This window comes from Arachis duranensis, chromosome 10, assembly GCF_000817695.3.
Source record: "Arachis duranensis cultivar V14167 chromosome 10, aradu.V14167.gnm2.J7QH, whole genome shotgun sequence".
Lineage (NCBI taxonomy): Eukaryota > Viridiplantae > Streptophyta > Magnoliopsida > Fabales > Fabaceae > Arachis > Arachis duranensis.
The window spans coordinates 29,997,156-30,005,146 of NC_029781.3; the positions used below are offsets into that span (position 1 = coordinate 29,997,156).

Sequence of the window (7,991 nt, forward strand, 5' to 3'; positions counted from 1 at the left end):
AAAATAACATTAAACTATCTCAGGTGTATAACTACTAAAACTAGCATAAATGACACTAGTAAAATATTTAATATGAGAATAGAACATGTATGATGAGGCCTTAGCATTGCTAAAGTCATAAGAGAGTGCTGGTGCTAAGCTGCACCAGTAAATTGTGAACCTGGTTAAACCGATTTCCTGTTTTCAACTAACACAGACCAGGTAACTTTATGATATCATTCAAGCAGCTTCTAATACTAATATAATGATAATATTATACTACTAGCTCTCTTTTCTCATGAATCGAGTCCAGTTCATCAAACAGAGATTATTTATGGAAGCCAGAATCAAAACTCCTAACCGATATGGTTCAAAAACTAGGTTCTTTGTGATTACGTTGTCGAGCTTTCCCCAAAAGAGGTTCTAGATTAAAGATGACATAATGACAATTAGGATTGAGATACTTTATGACATATAAGAGGTGTTCCCTTTACTGATCTTTCGGAGAAATCCGTACCTTCAGAAAAGATCTCGCGTACTCGAAAATCGGGGTTGTTACATCCAAAGTTCTTAAGGACACTCTTTTTGCTTTGGATCACGACTTTTAACTGATCAGTCTCAAGCTTTGCACTTGACACCTTCACACCACAAGCACATGGTTAGGGACAGCTTATTTGAGCCGCTTAGGCCAAGATTTTGTTTCTTTTAGACCCTCGTAACCATTGATGCTTAAAGCTTTGGACCCATGCTCTTGCCTTTTAGTTTAAAGAGCTATTGGCTTTTTCTATTTCTTTTTTTTCGCATGGATATTTTTTTTCTTTTATTGCAACATGCTTTTTCTTTTTCTTTTTGCTGCTTTTTCTTGCTTCAAGAATCAATTTTTGGATTTTTCAGATTACCAATAATACTTCTCCTTTTTCAACATTCTTTCAAGTGCCAATATTCTTAACACCAATTTCAAATATGCACTGTTTATTCATACATTCAAAAAACAAAAGCAATGCCACCACATCAAAATAATTGAACTATTCTTAAAATAAAACTTGATATTCATGCATCTTACTTTTCTTTTTCAAATAAAATATTCTTTTAAGTAAGGTGAGAGATATATGGAATATTTTATAGTCTTAAGACATAAATATGATCATGCACTAGAAATAGACAATAAAACAAAAGACATGAAAAATGAAAAATAAAATAAATAACAGGGGAGCAAAAGGAACGAATCCACCTCAGTGATGGTGGCTACTAGAAGGATCCAATAGAGTGCTTAATCTCCTCTATGTCACGCCCATGCCTCTGTTGTTCTTCCCTCATAACTCTTTGTTCTTCCCACATGATTCTTTGAATGCCAACTTTGGCCTCCTTAGCTGGCATTCAACACTAGCAAGGTCTCTGCTCCAGGGTGTTCTATTTCCAGCTCTGACTGCTTCTATTTCTATTCTAACTACTGCACATAATCACAAATATTAAAAAGCAGGGTAAAACTCTAAAAATAAACTAAAATAGACTCAAATGAAAATACACAAAAGAAATAAGAATAGAAATACTTTACTCATAGTTGGGTTGCCTCCCAATAAGCGCTGTCATTAGCTTGACGGACAGCTCCTTTCAAGGAGGAAGATAGTCATAGAGGAATAAATTCTTACTCCTTACTGAGAGCATCCTTCCTGTGCTCTCATGGATTAGCTTAATATGCTTAAGAGACAGGCTCTTATTCACTGCATGATGCAGGGTTGGGCTTGCAGTAATATGCTGGTGTCCCTTAGTGCCATTTTCCTCTTCCATGCTGAATACTAAGATGAGAAAAGTGAATATTACCATCTTCCATAGTGAAAAGCCTTCAGTAGGGATATTTTTGTATTTTCAACCCCTAGGCATCTTCCTTTTGGGGCCTTCCACCTTGGTGGATAGTGTACATCCAACAACAAACTTACGTTTGGTCTTAAGAGGGATTGAATTGGTTTTAATCAAGGGGGAGGCTTGAATGCTGAATCCTTTATGCGAGTACCTCCCTTGTCAAGGGGTAATGGAGGGTCAAGAGCCTTGAACACCATCTAGTCCTTATGCAAGGTAATCCTTATTTTTTGTGCCTCTTGGATTCCCAGCTTCTTCATCACAGATGAAGGTATCGGATTTAAACTCAAGCCAAGATCATACACGGCCTTGTCAAAAGTGATCTTTCTAATAGCAAATAGGAGCTGAAAGCTCCTTATGTCTGGCATCTTCCTTGGTAGTTTATTCTGGACTAAAGCGCTGTACTCCTTGGTTAGTACCACAGTCTCATCTTCTGGTTCTGTTTGCATGCCTAGGAAAGGTAGCTCTTGAGCCTCTTTCACCTCTACAAGGGTGTGCTCTGTGGGAGTCACAAGCTCCTCTTGCATGCATAGAGAATAATCAACTTGAGATTCCTTCTCTTCTGTAGGGGCGTGCTCAATGGCATTCTCTGGATCCTCCTGGTCCTTGATTGCCTTCAGTCCCTCAGTAATAGGCTCCTGAGGTTTAGCCTCCTTGGTGAAGATTAATGTCCCACCTTCTTTTAAGGTTTCCATGTCTAGAATGTCTGTCCTAACTGGGATCTCCTCATAGGATTATAAGTGCTGGTTATTGGCAGCTATCTTAATGAGCTCATCTACCTCTTCGTGTGTCTCTATAAAGTATAGAAAACCACCTGCAAAGTGATCTACTGTCTTTCTGACTATCTCAGAGATGGCTTCATAGAAGATGATAGTCTTGCTCCATCCTGAGAACATATGGATAGGGCAATTCCTGAACATCAGTTTGTACCTCTCCCAAGCATCATGGAGAGACTTGCTCTCCTTCTGCCTGAAGGTCTGAACATCTGTCACTAGCTTAGTTAATCTATGTGAGGGAGAGAACCTATTCAGAAAATTGTTAACAACTTTATCCCAGGTGTTCACACTTCCTCTAAGTTCTATATGCCACCATTTATTTGCTTGAGCACTCAGAGCAAATGAAAATAGTTTTAGTTTGGGAAAGTCAGAGAATAAACTTATTGGGGTCTTTCCGTGGGTGTCCATGAAACTGGCACTTTTGTCGTAACAGCAGGATCTGGTCTAGGTTGACCTTAAAGTCATCTGAGTCAATAGGAGTGTCAAAGGTATAGGAACCCAGAGGTCTCCTGATTCGTGTATTCCCCTTTTAATTCATAATGACTTCGGTCTTCCTGCATACATAAATAAGAGACAAAGAAAAATGGGAATCTCTATGTCAAAGAATATAAGACTCCCTATGAGATGTGAAGAATAAAGAAGAATAAAGATAGAGAGAAGAGAAGAAGAATTCGAATGAAAGTGGGTAAAGAATTCGAAAATTAAGAAGTGAAAAGAGAAGCTGGAATTAAAATATTTTTGTTTTTATTTTATTTATTAATTGAATTAAAAAATAAAAGCCAATTAACTAAAAAGATTTAAAAATTGAATGATAAATTTCAAAAAAGAAGAGAGAGAAATAGAAGGGAAGTTTTCAAACATAAGAGAGAGAAGAATTAATTAGGAAGTTTTGAAAAAGAAGAAAGAGAAAACAAGTAACTAATTAAGAAAGATTTGAAATTAAGATAAGATAGAAGATTTGAAAAAGATTTAATTTTGAAATTTAAAATTAGAAAAGATAAGATAGAAATTAAAAAGATCTGAAAAAGATTTGATTTTGAATTTTGAAATAGAAACAAGATAAGATAAAGATTTGAAAATAATTTGAAACGATAAGATTGAAGATTTAAAAAAAATTGAAAAGGTAAGATTTGAATTTGATTTTGGAAAAAAGATTTAATTTTCAAATTTGAAATTTGAATTTTGAATTTCAAAATTTGAATTTTGAAAATTGAATTTGAATTAGGATAAGATAAGATTTTGAAAATTAAATTTTTAAATTTTGAATTTTGAATTTTGAATTTTGAAACAAGATAAGATAAAGATTTGAAAAAGATTTGACTTTTTGAAAAGATTTGATTTTGAAATTCAAATTTAGGATAAGATAAGATAATGATTTGAAATTTAATGAAAGATAACAAAAGATAAGATAAAGATTTAAAAAAGTTTTGGATTTTAAAATTCAAAAGAAAGATAAGATAAGAAAGAATCAAATTAAAAGAAAGATATGATAAGATATAAAAAGATAAGATTTGAAATTTGATTTTTGAAATTAAAATAAGATAAGATAATGACTGTGAAATTAAAATTTGAAATTTTGTTTGAAATTTTTGAAAATAATTTTGAAATAAAGATAGAAAATATATTTTTTATTTTTTTGAATTAATGAAGAAAGAGAAAAACAACCAAAAGACACCAAATTTAAAATTTTTAGATCTAAGAGTGATAATTTTTGAAAATTAGGCAAACAAACACCAAAAGACACTAAACTTAAAACTTTTTAGATCAAAACAAGAACAACTTGGATACCAAGAAAGAACACAAAGAACAATTCGAAAATTCAAAGAAAACAAAGAACACACAAAGGACACCAAACTTAAAATTTTAAAAGCCAAGACACTAATTTTTTTTCAAAATTTGCAAGAGAAACACCAAAAGACATCAAACTTAAAGAAATTGAAATCAAATAAAAGAAAGTAACAAGAACAATTCGAATACCAAGAAGAAAAACAAGAACAATTTTCTAAAAACTCAAGAAAAAACAGATCAAAACTACCAAACGGAACAAAGATAAAAAGAGACACCAAACTTAAGGACTGACATAAGACTCAGACAAAAAAAAAAAACTATTTTTGAAAATTTTTGGAAAAAGACTCAAAAATTTCGAAACTTTCACAAGAACAAGAACAAAAAGACTTAAACAAAAGATAAAGATTAATGAAGAAAAGAAAAGGTTTTGAAAATTTCTTTTTGATTTTTTTTATATTTTCGAAAAAGAAAAAAAAGACACAAATAAAATTAAAGACAATACATAATCTAAGCAACAAAATAATCCGTTAGTGTGTTCAAACTCAAACAATCTCTGGCAATGGCGCCAAAAACTTTGTGCACGGATTCCCATACTCCGTACAGCTGAACCAGCAAGTGCATTGGGTCGCCCATGTATTACCCGAGTGAGTCAGGGTCTATCCCACAAGTATTGTTGGCTTGAATCAAGCTGTGGTTATCTTATAAATCTTAGTCAGGCGGATAAAAAATTATTTGTTTGTTTAAATGCATAAAAGTAAAATAAGAATGAAATTCCTTAAATTGAATGAAACCAGTGATAAGAAGATGGTTAAAGTTTCAGAGATGCTTTATTCTTCTGGATTACTCCGGTCTTACTGTCTACTCCAACTATGAATTATTTCTTCCATGGAAGGCGGTATGTGATCAACGCCTTTCTTGAGAGGTCACCGATTCTCCTCCAGTGCTGAACCCGAGGGTTAGTGCGGATCCAGTCTGATTGAGGGTGAAGCTCCTGCAGTTCATTCCCCCTTCATGATCCTACTCAAAACGCCACAGACAAGGTCAAATCTTCTGGATCAGGGAATGTTGCGCCTTGTGGTTCTAGCCTTTACCATAAAGACTCTAATCTTCCCATGCCTCGGCTGAACTGGTGTCTCGAGAAGTCTCCAACGAAGTTGTGGATTAGCCATCTAAGAGATGTATAATCAAGCTAGTAATTCATTGTTGTCCGATGAAAGACTCACTCCGAACCCATGTAGAATGAGATAACCTTGTGCCGGTTCAACACATTCATAAGGATGAAGAACGAAGATACATTATAGAATAGAATCAAACACGAATTGAGAATGAAACAGTAGTACTTTTATTAATCCATAAAACTCAGCAGAGCTCCTAGCCTCAACCTAGGAGGTTTAGAAACTCATGCTGATAGAGAAATACAATGAAAGGTTTGAAATATGCCAGGAGAGATAGGCGAAGATACTAAACAAGGGTGATCTTCTCCTTTAAATACTAATCTAATGACTAAGAATTACATAAGAAGGGTAAAACAGTTTTTTAGTGCGAAAATCTACTTTTGGGTCCCACTTGGTGAGTGTTTGGGCTGAGCCTTGAGTGTCTCCAAGAGCTAGGGTGGCTCCTTGGCTTTGAACGTCTACTTGGGGGGTCCTTTTTGGGCGTTGGAACACTGGCTACTCCCTTGTGGGCATTGGACGCCCGGACTGGGGTAGATGGCTGGTGTTGAACACCAGTTTTGGGCCTTTTATTCTGAGGCAAAGTATAAACTATTATATATTTCTGGAAAGTCATGAATGTTAGCTTTCTATAGCCATTGAGAACGCTCCATTTGGACTTCTGTAGCTCCAGAAAATCTCTTTCAAGTGCACGGAAGTCAGATCCTGACAGCATCTGTCATGCTTTCTCTGCCTCTGAAACAGACTTTTGTTCCAGCTCCTAAATTTCAGTCAGAAAATACCTAAAATTGCATAAAATCACACAAACTCAAAGTAGAATCCAAAAATGTGAATTTTGTACTAAAACTTATGAAAACTTAATAAAACTTAAACAAAACATGCTAAAATCTATATGAAAATGATGTCAAAAAGCGTATAAAATATCCGCTCATCAATCACCTAACAAAAAATGCATCAATTATACACAATTGCCATATAATAGATAGTGAATTCAAATTTCATGGTGGTTAACTATAACATGCTAGTGAAAAAGTGATTATGGGTTGGTGAGTGAGTATAGAGGCATTGTCCCCATCTGCAACCCTTTGAATAACTGGTTCAAAATCCTCATGAAAGCAAAGAGGAAGTGAAAAGAGATTCAAAAGCACATGCATCCATCTCTGCCACATTAATCTCTTCCTTCCCTACTAACAACAATTTCTTTAGATATTCCACCTTGAAGTTCTCTTTCAGGATCCAGCATAGCACCTCCGTTTGGACCGCACGGCCTTTGCGGACACTTCCTTGAACCACCTAATGATGTCGCCTTCATGATCATTGATGTTGCCATTGTTGACATAACTGCTAATGCTTCTAACTGCTTCAGGTTCATGTTTATCCATGATGATAATGAACAAGTAGCTTAGTAGAATGGAATAAGATAGTATATATAATAGTGTTATTATAGCAAATAGTGTTGCACTAAAAATGAATAATTATCTCATATTTGGTTGTGAGTGGAGGGTCCGGTTTTTGTATAAGGCAAGTAGGTAGAAAAGGCCAAGAGAGAGAGATTGTGTCAAAGCTAAAGAAGTAAGGGGCGATTGAAGCAATGAAGCTTATATTGCAAAGCAGGGAGAGCCCAGTAAACTTTTATAATAAAGAATAATATATTAGATGATTTAGGCTGTATAATCACCAAAGAGAAAAAAAAGGAAATGTCATAACATGCTTCTACTCTAGATAGATATGCCTGAAGACCTTAAAAAATAGTAATAGCCTTCTTCTTCTTGTACTTTTTGGTGGTGATAATGTACGCCAAAAAATTTAAGAAACTAAGTCCAACTAAAAGCCAAAAAAAGTAATCAAGATGACCTTCGTCTAAGTTATCCAGTATCCATCCCGGTTTTCTGCCTTGTGTCGTAAAGTGAATTACCACAGTAAGAATCAAAGAGTTCAAGTAGTTCCCTAGTGCAAAACTCATAAGTGGCAATGCTGTGTATAAAGATCGCTGATGAGCGGATAATTTGTATACTTTTTGGCATTGTTTTTAGTATGTTTTTAATATGATCTAGTTAGTTTTTAGTATATTTTTATTAGTTTTTAGTTAAAATTCACTTTTCTGGACTTTACTATGAGTTTGTGTGTTTTTCTGTGATTTCAGGTATTTTCTGGCTGAAATTGAGGGACCTGAGCAAAAATCTGATTCAGAGACCAAAAAGGACTGCAGATGCTGTTGGATTCTGACCTCCCTGCACTCGAAGTGGATTTTCTGGAGCTACAGAAGCCCAATTGGCGCGCTCTCAACGGCGTTGGAAAGTAGACATCCTGGGCTTTCCAGCAATATATGATAGTCCATACTTTGCCCAAGATTTGATGGCCCAAACCGGCGTTCAAAGTCACCCTCAGGAATTCCAGCGTTAAACGCCGGAACTAGCAC

At 35.0% G+C, this 7,991-nt stretch overlaps 1 pseudogene; it reads right to left on the bottom strand.

Moving 5' to 3' along the window:
• Window positions 1–7,313: 7,313 nt before the first annotated feature.
• LOC110276804 (protein NRT1/ PTR FAMILY 8.3-like) overlaps window positions 7,314–7,991 on the bottom strand; it is a 3,064-nt pseudogene continuing 2,386 nt past the window's right edge.